The following is a 14,607-nucleotide window of genomic DNA, read 5'->3' on the forward strand; positions in this document are numbered from 1 at the left end:
AAAACAGCAATGACCATTTTTAATAATTAATAAGAAAATTCAGCAAAGGTAGGGGATATAAAATCATTATATAGAAATGAACCATAATCCTGTATGTCAGCATCAAATAGAGCAATTTAGATACACTTGACAGTAGAACATAAAGCATCTGCAGCTGGGTGCGTGTCTATAGCACCTGGCCAGCAGGTCTCAGCAGGCTGAGGCAGGATCATGGGCCCAGCAGATGGAGGCCAGCCTGGAGAGCCTAGCAATACCCTGTCTCAGGGGGGAAAAAAAAAAGCTATAAAGTAAGACTAAATCTAAAGATAAGTGCACAAGACCTTTATGAATATGATATTAAACACTTCTTAATGCCATTAAAGATGACCTAAAGACATTGTAAAATGGTTATTGTTAAAGAACAGGAAGATTCAATATCATAAAGGTATCAATTTTCCCCAAACTATAGCATAATAAAGTGGAATTCTAATCAAAAATCCCAAAAGGATTTTTTTTCATAGAAATTGACAATTCTATGGGAAACTAAATGACCAAGAAGAGCCAAGACAATGTGAGAAAGAGAATTGAGGTAGCTAGGCTTGCCTTGCCTGAAATCAACACTATTAATAAGTATGTAGTAATCAAAACAAGGTAGTATTGGCATTAAAAGAGACGATTAGATTAATCAGAATAAGGAGTCCCAGAGAACCATGTATATAAAAATAACTTGACTTATGACAGAGGTGAACTTGCAGCTCTTAGGACTAAGGATATAATACACAGTGAACAGAACTATAGTGCCGAGATGATTATTGACGTGGAGATGTAATCTATTTGGTCCCAATCTTATATTATACACAAAATATCAATTGCAAATGAATTAAGACCTATAAATGAAAAGCAAAACTTAAAGACTTTTAGACATATTTGAAATGTATGAAAATATAATATTTAGGCAGGAAATAAAGTTCTCGGCAAGACATAAAAAGCACAAACTATCAAAGAAAACACTGACAATTTCAACCAGATTAAAATTGAAATGTTTTGGACATCAAAGGCTCCATAAACATGATGACCCCACAAGACACAGCCTTACCGAGGTTATTCATAATGCACATAAACAATACCAAAATTGTATCTATATTATATAAAGAACTTCTGCAAAGAATAAAACAAACCACCCAATAGAAAAATGGGTAAAGAAGGTGAATAGGAAGTCATTAAAGAATATACCAAAATGTTCAAAAGAACGTATTTTAAGTGCTCAAAGATTACCAAAGACAGGGAATGCAAATTCAAACTACAATATAGTTCCATTTCATACCCATTTGATTGGCAACAATTTTGATATTACCAGATCCTGGCAGCCACGTGGCACAATAGTTCTCATATGGTGTCAAGAGAACCACTTTGGAGAACATTTGGACAATACCTAATAGTGCTGAAGGTGCGTGTGACCCATCACCTAGCAACTCCACCCCAAGACACAGCCCCCCAAAACTTCCACACATGGTCAAGGAGATGACTGTTGCAGCATTGGGTATAAAGGTGGAAAACTGGAAATATCTAAATGTTCATCAAGGAAGTAGATAATTGTGGCAAATTGATTCAATAGACTACTACACCACCATGAAAATGACTAAAGCTATACATAGATCCATTTGACAAATCTCAAAAACATAATTCTGTAAAAAAAAAGGCAAATTATAGAAGGATAAGCACAGCTTGATAGCACAATCCTATTTAAATAGTTTTAAAATATGCAAAATAATACTATACATTATTTAAAGATGCATATGCTTATAGTGGGATATATATATATATATATATACACACACACACACATACGCACACAGGCACACACACATATATATATATATAAATGAGTAACACCAAAACCAAGATAGCGCTTTATCAGAGAAGTAGAGAAAGAGGAATGTGACCTGGGCAGTGGGGAGTTGTACCCAGGAGGTTTGTGATCTTTTTCTCCTATGCTGGCTGGGCACAGGGTGTGTTCTGTATTCTCTGTCTTCTGAGGATGGCTGAAATGTTTTTCAGCTCTGCTTTTTTATTTTGAAATAATGACTGATTCATGAAGTTGCCAACATAGTATAGACATGTTCCCTGTATCCTTCACCCAGTTTCCCCAGTGAGTACATGTTACATGATGACTGTGATACAATATCAAAACAAGTACTTGGCATTACAGCTCTGAATCCATTTACCATAGGTGTGGACGGATGTGACCTTTGCTGCAATCAAGGTATCAAACTTGCTCGGCGAGGTGGTGCACGCCTAGAACCCCAGCAGCTCAAGAGGCTAAGACAGGAGGATCGCAGGTTCAAAGCCAGCCTCAGCAACTGCGAGGTGCTAAGCAACTCAGTGAGACCCTGTCTCTACATAAAATACAAAATAGGGCTGGGGATGTGGCTCAGTGGTTGATTGCCCCTGAGTTCAATCCCTGGTACAAAAAAAAAAAAAAAATATCAAACTATTCCATAACCACAAGCCTCCCTCATGCTACTCCAATAGAGTCACCCCTGACCTTCCCCACCCCCACCATGCCTAGCCCTGGAAACCACTAATGTTCTCCAATGCTATGCTTTTGTCACTTTAAAATGTTATACAAAGGCCGGGTACAGTGGCCCACACCTATAATCACAGCGGCTCAGGAGGCAGAGGCAGGAGGATCAAGAGTTCAAAGCCAGCTTCAGCAATTTAGCAAGGCCCTCAGCAACTCAGTGAATAAAATACAGAATAGGGGTAGGATGTGGCTCAGTGATCATGGGCCCCTGAACTCAATTCCCAGTATCCCCCCAAAACTGTTGTACAAATATCATCATACAACATGTAAACTTTTGAGGTGGGACTTTTTTCACTTAAAATAATGTCCTTGAGGTCTCCCCAAGTTGTTTCATGTATGAATAGTTCCTTTTCCTTTCTGAATAATAGTCCATGGAATGTATTACCACATATTGTCTCACTGGTTTATTCTAGAACATTTTGGCTGTTTACACTTTGGGACTGTTACCAACAACACTGCTGTGTAATCATACTAAGATGGTTGGGGTGGATGTGACTTTTTCTATTTCTCTAGAATAAATGCTTAGGAGTGATTCTACAGAGTTACATGGTAAGTGTATTTTTTTTAACTGACAAACTAGTTTCCAGAGTGGCTATATCATTTTACTTTCCTACCAGGAATATAGAGACATATGGATTCTCTACATCCTCAACAGTATTTGGCATTGCTGATATTTTTGTTATTTAAATTTTTAGCTGTTCTGATGGATGTGTAATAATAGCTCATCTTGGTTTTAATTGCATACCCCTGACAACGATGATTTTGAACATTTTTTCATGTGCTTACTTGCTATCAGAATTCTCTGATAAAATTTCTTTTTCTCCAAATATTTATTTTTTTAAGGTGGACACAATATCCTTATTTTATTTTTATATGGTGCTGAGGATCGGACCCAATGCCTCACGTATGCTAGGTGAGTACTCTACCACAGAGCCACAACCCCAGCCCCCTCTGATGAAATTTCACTCCATGTCTTTTGACTGTTTTCTTGTCTTGGTGTTTTTTTGTTGTTTTTTCTTTTTTAATGTTGAGTTTGGGAGTTCTTTATATAGTCTAAATATGAGTTCTTTGTTAGATATGTGGCTTGCAAATACTTTCTCCCAATCTATAACTTGTGTTTTCATTCCCTTAGCAGCATCTTATACAGTGCAAAAGATTTTTTATTTAGATGAAGTTCAATTTATTGATTTTTTTTCTTTTTAGATAGCGCTTTTCATGTCATATCTAACAAATATCTATCTCTAGGTCCTTTATTTTCTTCTAAAATGTTTACAAGCTTATAGTTTAAATTTAAATCTATAATCTTTTTAGCTAATATTTGCAGTGGTGTTGTGAGGTTAAGTCAAGGCATCTTTGGTTTGGGGTTTTGGAGTCTGGGTTTGGATTTTTATATTTATCTATTTATTTTGCTTACGGCTATTCAGTTGCTCCAACACTTTTGTTGAAAAAAACTTGAACTTCCTCTATTGAATTATTTCTGTGCTTTTTTTCAAAAACCAGTTGGCATGCAGATTTTAAAAAGAAAGAAATTAAACTGTCTCTGCTTGCAAAGGACATGATCATCTATGCATAAAATTTCAGGAAATCTATAACAAAATCCCCTAGAACTAGTAAATGAGTTCAGCAAGGTTGCAGGACACGGATCAACCTGCCAAAGTCCGTTACAATTCTATCTTTTTAGCAATGAACTCACGAAAACCAAAAATAAAATTATAATACCACATACAATCACTCAAAAATAAATGAAATACTTCAGCGTAAACCTAAAACAAAAACCAGTGTGTACAGGACTCGAGTATTGAAAACTGCAAAACACTAATGAAACAAATCAATGATCTAATTTAAGTGGAGACACATACTGTGTTCATTGATTGGAAGACTCAACATAGTAAAGATGTCAATTTTCCTCAAATGGATACACAGTTTTAATGAAATTACTACCAAAATACCAATGTATTACAATTTTTTAAGTGTCTTATATCAACCAGTTTTTACTGACTTCAGCTGAAAGGGAGTGCACGCCTGTGTGTGTGTGTGTGTGTGTGTGTGTGTGTGTGGTGTGCATATGTATGCGTGTGTAAGCATCAGTTTAAGCCTCACTTTACTAGAATGAGATTCAGCCCATGATTGTGCTTGGCTATTCATGGGAAGAAAACACATTGAAAATCTCCTCTTTTCCCATTCAGTTCAGCCTGTGTGAAACACAAAGTAGAATCCCACATGAAATAAAGAAGACTGTAAGACTTTGGTATGTCACATCTATGCTACTTCTCCTTCCTTCTTCCTCGCCTGAGACCCACGTGGGAGATACATCTCTCCCTTGTAGCTTGTCTCTGCAGGAAGCTAAGCACAGATGAGGTCCTCAGTAAATCTCACAACTGTCTCTCTGCCTGGTCACTTTATACCATGACTTTCTTCTGGACCCTGCAAAGCTGAGAGAGCCAGCATCTACGAGGGTCATTTGAAATCCATATCCTCCTCGTCCCTGCATCTTGCCCAGCCAGAAATGCCATTTATTTGGGGGGGGGGGCGGTTGCTCTTTTTAGTTAGTTACATGGAGTGTCACTTCCCATTCTCGTGGGTGTACATGATGGGGAGTTACACTGGTCATGTATTCATATATGAACATAGAAAAGTGATGTCCGATTCATTCTACTGTCTTTCCGATTCCCATCCCCCCTCCCTCTCCCCCATTCCCTCTGTTCAAACCAATGAACTTTCACTCCTTCCTCCCTACCCTGCACCCCCACATACTGGTGAGTCAGCATCTGAATATCAGAGAGAACCTTCAGCCTTTGGTTTGGGGGACTGGCTTATTTCACTTAGCGTGATAGTATCCAGTTCCATCCATTTACCAGAAAATGCCGTAATTCATTCTTCTTTATGGCTGAGTAATAGTCCATCATGTGTATGCACTTTTATTTTCTTCAAATGGCTGTTCTCTGCCTCCACCCTCGCCACAGCACACAAGTGTCCTGCTCCCATTATGGAGTATTCATTAATATTCACCATGGGTACCCTCATGGGCATCCTCTTTACCCACCGATATGTCTAGACTTCCATGAATATTAACACTGAGAAATGCAGATTAAAAACCAGTTGTGAGTCAACAGGAAGGACAGAGAGCTCTGAAGTGGCGCTCCAAGTGACTGGGTGGAGGGGGCTATCTGGAGCGTTTTGAGACTGGGGAACCACTTACAGGTTGGTGAGACAAACGATCCTATGAGAAAGTCAAATCCACTAAGCCACTGCTGTTAGTGGTGCTTAGGAGTTTTGTTGGTTGACATCGATATAGAATTCACTGGACTTCATTGCTCACATTCCAATCCAGAGGGCTGATGCTGCATAAATACAGCCATGGTTAGACTCACTGAGTCCTGCTACTCCGCTAACGTCAAGGCATCTCGAAATGCTAGGCATCTGACGTGGCCAAGATGTGGCCAAGACATGGCCAAGACACAGGCTTGCAGCTCTGCTTCCCACGGTGCCCAGGGTGCACTGTAACAGGTCCATGGGTACTTACAGCCTGAGCACCCTCCAAGGGCCTGGTACTGACCAAACATGTTGGTAGATAAAGTCAACCAAGGGGGGGCCTCTGCTCTCCACCATCTCCTAATCTGACGGTGAGTACGAGGTGCATAGAAATGGATCCACTCCCCACGGTTTTCCCCAGAACCTAAGGTGACCCTTGCTGACACCTCAGTGAAGCACGTGCAGTCAGGGAAAGGAGGACTGGAGGGTGAGACCAGCTCAAGTTCAGGGTCAGGCCGCCTCAGGCCAGCGATCCTGCCTCTCCCTGCTTCAGGCTCTTTGTGTGCTAAATGAGACCAAAGATGGTACCAACCTCAGGACTGTCGAGGAGGAAAAAGAAATAACACTTGCACATGCCTGGAACAGAGATGTACGACAAACAGAATAACTCGCTGTCTCAGACAGTCAGCACTCAGGGAGACGGACCCCCATGGTCCCTTGACTCGCCTTCCTCCCATGTCCCTGGGCTTCCATCCCGGATATTTCCCTTCTATCTAAAGAATTTTTTTTTTTTTTTTAGTAGTATTACCTTTAGGATACGTCTGCTAGTGAAAAATTCTGGTTCTGGGCCAGGCCTGGTGGTGCATGCCTGTAATCCCAGCCGCTCAGGAGGATCGTGAGTTCAAACCTAGCTTCAGCAAAAGCAAAGTGCTAAGCAACTCAGTGAGACCCTGTCTCTAAATAAAATACAAAATAGGGATGGGGCTCGGGGTCGAGTGCCCCTGAGTTCTATTCCTTTTAACAAAGAGAAAAGAAAAAAATTCTGGTTTTGTTTGCCAAAAATATGTTTTATTTATTTATTTTTGGGTAGTGCTGGGGAGAGAACCCAGGACCTTGCTGAGCAATTTCCCTGCCACTGAGTTACATCCCCAGCCCATTTTATTTATTAATTTAAGTTTATTCCATTTTATTTAGTTTAAAACAGGATCTCGCTTAGTTGCCCAGGCTGGCCTCAAACTTCAATCCTCCTGCTGCAACCTGGGGTGTAGGCATGGGCCACTGTCTCCGGCCTCACCTTCACTTTGGAAGGATCTCTCCAGCAGGTAGGATTCTAGTTGGCGAATTATTTTCTTTTAGCACTTAGAAGATAGCATCACATTGTCCTTGGCTTCCAACATGTCTGACAGGAAGTCAGGTTTTCTTGGTTATTTAAAAGGCTCGTGTCTTTCCCCTCTTGGATTCGTTTAATTCTTTTCTTCCTATATTTCATTTCTGGACCATTTACAGTGAGGGGCTTAGATATGGGGTCTTACTTATATATGGGGTTTTATGTTTATTTACCTTTCCTGAGGTTCGTGGCGCTTCTTGATCTCATGACTTTTTGGTTTTCATAACTTTTTCAAAATTTTTGCTCCTGACATCTTCAGAAAGTGTTTTTACCCCATGATCTTTCTCCTCTCCTTCTGGGACTCCCATTAAGTATGTTTTTATTGTTGTTGCTGCTGGTGGTTTTGTGGTCCTGGGGATCAAATCCAGGGTCTAGCATATGCTAGGCAAGCAATCGGCCACTGAGCTACATCCCCAACTCTTCATTTTACTTTGAACAGGTTCTCACTGAATTCCTGAGGCTGGCCTCAAATTTGTGATCCTCCTGACTCAGCCTCCCAAGTAGCTGGGATTACAGGCATGTTCCTTCTCTGTATGTTTTTCTGAATTTTACTTATTTTTCCCCTTGCTTTAGTCTGGATATTTTCTTCGACTGTTTTCAGCTTACTATTTTCTTCAAGCATATCAAATCCGCTCCACTGTGCTACATTTTTCAGTTCTATTATTTTCCACCCTCTTGTTCATTTAGTTTCTGACTCTCTACTGAAATTCTCTACCTTGTCATCTAATTTCCTGAAAATGTCTGTTCATTTGTTTTTATTTTAAAGTCCATTGCAGATCGTTCTAAGGTCTGAACCTATTATGGGATTATTTTAATACATTCCTGGTCTCGTCTCTGGAGGTGACTCATACCCAATGACAGTCCACTCATTTTCCAAACTTGGTCCTTAACTCCACCCCTTTCTCTGAATGTAGTTATCTTCATCCCTTTCCCTACCAAGTGACGTTCTTATAGAAATTTATCAAGTTTAGATCAGGGTGCTTTAATCACAGAATTACGATGCTATGCTACTCCTTAGAGCATCCAAAATGGCACTGGAGAACCTGTCGCTCCTCGTCTTTCTACCCTGCCCCTCGCACCTTCCCCAGTGCAGCAAAGGTGAACCACTTACGGTCGCCTGTTGCCTTACACTTGACCAGCTGTGGCCCTGTCTACCCGAGTGTACACTTTGCACTTATTTCAGGAAGTCCAATGTCCCTTTTCCCATGTGTGCCTATCCAAGTCCTATCAACTAAGTCCCAGATTAAATGACATCCCCCAAGTGAACTTTAATCCCATTTCCCCTGAATGCCACGGCCTTTCACCTGGATCTTATTTGCATCTAGCTCCTATTTTCACCTGCAGCTGCTGGTGGTGGCCATGGGCAGCCACTGCTTCTGCCATGGAGGGATCCCTTTTCCCTCCAGTGACATGGTCATCAGCTCAACTGACTCTCCACTCGGGAACCACCTGGGCCCCTGACAGACTGGCCTCAGCGATGGACTCATACTGGGCCGTAGGGGACGGTCAGGAGGGAGGGGTGTGAGAGCACAGCTTGTCTGTACCTCAAACCCAGCAGAGGCTCCGGGTCACTTAGAGCAGCCTGGAGCGCTCTGTATAGGTCCAGTCCTCCCCTCACCTGCCTCTGATCCCCTCCCTGTTGTTCTTCCTCCTCCCTCCATGCAACACAGGCCACTCTGGGGTTCCTCTGCAGCCGGGCGGAATCCCACGTGCATGGCCTTCCTCTGTCTCCAGGACCAGCCTTTCCCCACCCAGTGGACTAACAGGTGGGGACTCGCAGGAGCCCCCATGCAAACCTCACTTGCCTGGCGAGGCTCTCACAGAGAGGGCCACACCACAGGCCCAGGGCCCCGTGCCCTTCTTCCAGTCTCCCCCTCCTCTTTCCAAACCACTTCTCTCTTTCATGGAATCTACGTTCACTCATTCACAGGTCTACTTCTGTACACATCTAGTGCACAAGGCACTAGGGTCCAGGCTCTGCAAGGGCAAGGGCCTCTGTCTGCTTTGCTCACTGGTCTCTCTCCAGCCCAGGACAGTCTCTGGCTCGGAGCAGGACTGCACAGGCCTACACTGTCACATCACCTTGGATCATCGCAGTGTCCCTGCACCCATCCTTCACTGGGTGCTCAGAAGATACTGATGTTCATCCGGGGGATGCTGCATGCAAGTTCCAACTTTGGGGGCTGCCACGGGCCTGGATCACGTCCGCTGTCATGCGCAGGGACACCTACACCCACACTGCAGCTTCCCTGCTCTCCGCGTCTCTTGAAGAGCAATTCTATTAACCAGGCAAAGAAATCAAGTCAGGGAAATGTGAACTTCCACTGGACCCTGGGAAATTGAGATTGAGCAGAAGAGAAACTCTAGGCAAAATAAATCTGTGGAAATGCAATAAAATAAATCGAGAGCCGTAGAAAATCAGAAGCTCAGTGTGGGTCAAATGGCTTCCTGATGTCAAAATGTAAATGCTGACCCGAACGCCCGCCCTGCAGCCGCGGCTCACTTCCTGTCCATTACTCCACAGCACCCTCAAAACAATTTTAAGAAACAGTCATTCCCACCTGAGAAGATGAGGGACTGATACTGAGGGAGAGGATATAAACAAGGCCCCAGAGCCGTTGGTGAGGCCAGAGCTCAGAAATCAGGAGCCACAAGACACTTTCTCCTGATGGGTATTTGAAGTCCAGGGGTGTCCAAGGGTTTCCATAGAGCAGCCAGGGGACGCCAGGCCACAGCAGAGATGGGAGGTGTCTCCCCAACTCATCAATCCTTTTCTTTCTTTTTGTCTTTTTGCTGTGTGTGTGTGTGTGTGTGTTGTTTGTGTTTGCATTCTGGAACTGAGGATTGAACCCAAGGGCACTTTACCATTGAGCCACCTCCCTGATTCTGTTTATTTTTATTTTGAGACAGAGTCTAAAGTTGCTGAGGCTGTCCTTGAACTTGCAATCCTCCTGCCTCAGCCTCCTGAGTCGCTGAGATTACAGATGTGCTTCACCACACCCAGCCCAAAGCACCAATTCTATTCCAAGGTTCATAGAAAGAAATAATACTATTTTCACATGAAAGCAAATATAAGCTTTATATAAAGCACAGTGTATGATATCTGCATTAATTACTAAGATCTTAACACACAATTCTATATTTACAAAAGTCAACTTAGGGCTGGGGTTGTAGCCTAGTGGTAGAGCGCTTGCCTAGCACACTGAGGCACTGGGTTCAATTCTCAGCACCAGGCTGGGGATGTGGCTCAAGCGGTAGCGCGCTCGCCTGGCATGCGTGCGGCCCGGGTTCAATCCTCAGCACCACATACAAACAAAGATGTTGTGTCCGCCGATAACTAAAAAATAAATATTAAAAAAATTATCTCTCTCTCTCTTTAAAAAAAAAAAGACTTTTAAAAAATTCTCAGCACCACATATAAATAACTAAAAAATATTTTTAAAAAAAAAGTCATCTTATTTTTTTTTTTTTTTACAAACTCAATTCAAACTTTAATATTTTTCCCTCTTTAAATAACAAGTACTTAATTGTCGTGAGGCAGCTATTCGGTTTTTGATAACCACATATAGGGATACATTCATAGGACTGCTTAGAAAGTCCAGGTGAAATGGATATAGAAATAGAGGCAGTGTCATCTCAGAAAACTCAGTTATATATCAAAATCTATTTTGATATCTGGAAGTTTACAAAAAGGCTGAATTCTTCACACTAATTACACTTCCTGTAACTCAAGCACTCTTTTCTTGTCAAGAGCAAGCTGAATCTCATCCACAAAGGTAAAGGTGCTTAATGCTAAACTTTTCTTCTAAGCCTACATTTGGATTGTTTAAGGAATTGATAATGAAGAAAACAGTGTGGTCTTTCTACATTTTTACTAATTTAAGATTAGAACACTAAAAATTCATTCTCCAGCCATCTTCCTTTCTTATATTTTTCTTGGCACTCAAGACTATGGAAGCCTATTTTACTTTGTACTCTCACACTTACAAATAAAAACTTAAGGATATAAAGTGTGTACATTCTATAAAATAATATTGTCATTTAACCTATTTGGACATGAGACTTTTATACCAGAATTTTACATGAGGATCAATATTATGAATCAAACTTCCTTAAAGTCAAATGACAGAAAACTCAAGCCCTGTGCATTGTTTGTAAAGTCTAATAATGAGAGCATTTCTAGAACCATCACTACTGACAAACCAAAAAATTCTAAATATTGAAGATGGGGCAATGGGAGTAAAACACAAGTATTTCAGATGTCTCTCATAAAGTTATCAACCTGTTAAAGCCACTCTCTACGTGTCAGAAAATGTTCTGACAAAAACCAGTCTGTCAGTAGAGGAGGTCACAGTGATATCTGCATTATTAATACTTTATGCTTCTATCTTTCTTAGAAGCAATTTGTTTAACAATTCCCCTTATCCCAAATCCTTAAAACTCAATATTGTAGGCACAGAGTATAAGCAAATCTGGGATGTTCTCCAACAGATAAGCAATAGCATAGCTATGTTATTCTCAAAAATACTGTTTAGATATTTTTTCCTATACAATCAAATGTTCAGTGGCTACACTTTCAATTAACAACCTGCATTAGTTGACATTAAATGCATTTATTGTGCCACAGTCCATCTAGGCTTCCTTTTGGGTATTTTTTTAAAATATGTTTACGAGAAAACACCTGCTTTAGGTTGATTTAGGGATACTGACCTATAAGGACATCAACTCCACTTTTAAGGTTAGACTATTATTGGGTTTGCTGAAGGAAAAAGGTTGGGAAAAAAAAAAAAGATCACAACAAAACTCTTTAGGTCAGTTAAAGGCCATATCTCTAGCTGGGAGAATAAAAAAAGTTTTTTTCACCAGCTCATACTCTAAAAATTAATGACACTAATATCAATAGCAAGAAAAACAAATCTTCTAATAACCATAGCTCACTCATTAGCAAAAAAGCAGTTAAACTCAAATGCTTTCAAACCAAAATATAACACAACCTACCCAAACTGCCTCATCCATCAGTTGGGGAAAAAATTGCTTTAAAAACCTAAATAAACTTGATATTTCTTACGAAGATAAAAATGGTCCAACTCCTGAGAAAGTGCTCAGAAGGACTAAAGGTGGAGTGAAGGCAATGTCTAGGGATTAACATCCCACAAATAGTTTTTAAGAATCTAGAGTACCACAAACACACTAAACTTGTCTATGAATTACAGAACAAGATATTGCTGCTGCTTCTTTTTATCTTTAGAAATAAACAATATCTGTAGGCTCTGCCCTTCAATGTGAAAGCAGGAAATAAGGAAAAAAAATTGAAATCATCTGACACCCAAATTTTGGGACCATACATTTTAACTGTGAAACTAAACAGATCTACCTTTTCCTTCTTTCAAGACAACCACCGTACACACACACACCAAAAAAAAAAAAAAAAAAAAGAGAGAGAGAGAGAGAGAGAAAGAAAAACTAAAACAATCCAAACATGATTATTTTTAAAAGTCCTTGAAAGTATTAAAACTTCTAGAGGAAGAAAAGAAATGAGGAAAAAAAGGAACAAGGAGGGAGGAAAACTTAGGAAAGGCGGGGGACAGGGGCAGGGAATCAATGGGCCTCTCTTTTATTTGGCGACAAGCAAGTGCAAGAAAGTTCATTTGTAATTTGTTCAGTTGTCTGTTTTCTGCGCATCTGCATTCTGACCAGAAGGGACTTTGAGGTTTTTCTGAAGCACATGAGCATCTGCAGGCTCTATCCTCTTATAGTAGTTCTTCTTTGTCTCAATAATCTCAAAGCCAAACTTCCTGTAGAAGTCAATTGCTGACTCATTGCTGATCTGAACGTGCAGATAGATGTTGTCAAAAGTGCCATCTTTTTCACAGATGTTTAGGACGTGATTTAACATTTTAGTCCCTATTCCTAGCCTTCTGTAAGGTGCAAGACATCCTAGTGTCATGATGTAAAGTCTCTTCTGATTCTGTGAATGATCCACCCTGCAGCATACTGCACCTACAGCAATATCATTGAAATAGGCAAGTTTTGCTAGCTCGCCAACCTCCAGCACATCCTTGTAGAACTTGTCATTGTAGCTGACTGGAAAAATGACCTGGTTCAATCTCTTCAACTGTTTAATATTGTGTGGTGTTACATCTCCCAACTCGATCCGGCCTTTCATCTTCCCCGCCTGCTGAGGCCGTCGTTACCACCGCTATCAACGCCGTAGTCCTCGCCGCCCCGAGCTCTCGGCGCCCTCAGCTCAGGCCACTCAACCCCACAAGCCGGCCTCCTCGCCTAGGGCACAGAGCTAAAGGGGTGACGGAGGCCGGGAAAGTCGAGGGCGGCCCTGAGTCTTCGAAGGGGGCGGGGGTGTCTCCAGCAGCCGCGCTGGTGCCGCCGCTTCTTCACACGTGCACTCAGGGCACTCAAAAAAAAGTCATCTTAGAGGTGTGTAATTCACTTCTACCACCAAACCAGCTGTGTGGCTTTGGAGGAATTACTTGACTTCTCTGAGCCAAATTTTTCTCACCCCTACCACAGGGTAATAATGCCTGTCAGATAGGGTCATTTTTATGAAGATTAAATTGAAATACAGACAAGAAGCCCTGAAAACAGCCCGACACAAGAAAAAAAGAGTAAGAAAACATTCATATTTTATCATTACTGGGTTGGAAGATTTTTTTAAACATATGGAAAGCAAGAAGCAATCGTTTCATTAACGTCCCCAAACTCCTAATGTGTCCAATTTAAAGTTTCACTTGAGAAGCAAGACCTGGAAAAGATTTAGAGGATAGAAATTGCAAAGATGATTAGGGATTAACGAGTAGGATGCCTGAGGAAAGGTTAAAAAAAAACAACACTGGATTTTCTTTGAGCTTTATGAGGAAAGGCACTGAGAAACTAGCTGCTCTCAAGAAAAAGGAGGGATGGGCTGGTGTCCCCCCACCAGGGCCAGACAAGGACCAGGCTGACTAGGCCAGGAGGGGCGAGTGGATCAGGGCGACTGTTGGAAATCACAGAACCCAGGAGAGGAGAGTGGAAGCCGTGGGCCTGGACATGTCCTCAGGTTCCTAAAACCCAGGGACAGACCCCTGGATGAGGACGAGCTGGTCCATCCGTGTGGCCAGCAGCAGCCTGACTGATGAGTGGAAACCGCCCGTTATCCCTCCGCTCAGCCCGCGCACACCTGCATTCCTGCTGTACTTAACAGCTCCCCTGAACTACTCATGGCTCCACCAGACTACAGCTGCCACCTGGGTGGAGGTGTTACCCACTGAGCCTTCACCAATCGCTGCTCCTCCTCCTCTTCTCTCTCTCTCCCCTCCAACCCAGGGTGCTGCACCACCAGCTCCCTGCCTCGGCCCTTTTCATTTTCTGGTTTTGCGACAGGGTCTCACCCAGTTGCCCAGGCTGACCT

The 14,607-nt window shown here is 41.8% G+C and overlaps 1 pseudogene; it reads right to left on the reverse strand.

Moving 5' to 3' along the window:
* Positions 1 to 10,680: 10,680 nt before the first annotated feature.
* On the reverse strand, positions 10,681 to 13,612 carry LOC144253963 (N-alpha-acetyltransferase 50 pseudogene; annotated as a pseudogene).
* Positions 13,613 to 14,607: the final 995 nt, after the last annotated feature.

The sequence above is a fragment of the Urocitellus parryii genome, chromosome 3 (assembly GCF_045843805.1).
Source record: "Urocitellus parryii isolate mUroPar1 chromosome 3, mUroPar1.hap1, whole genome shotgun sequence".
Classification (NCBI taxonomy): Eukaryota; Metazoa; Chordata; class Mammalia; order Rodentia; family Sciuridae; genus Urocitellus; species Urocitellus parryii.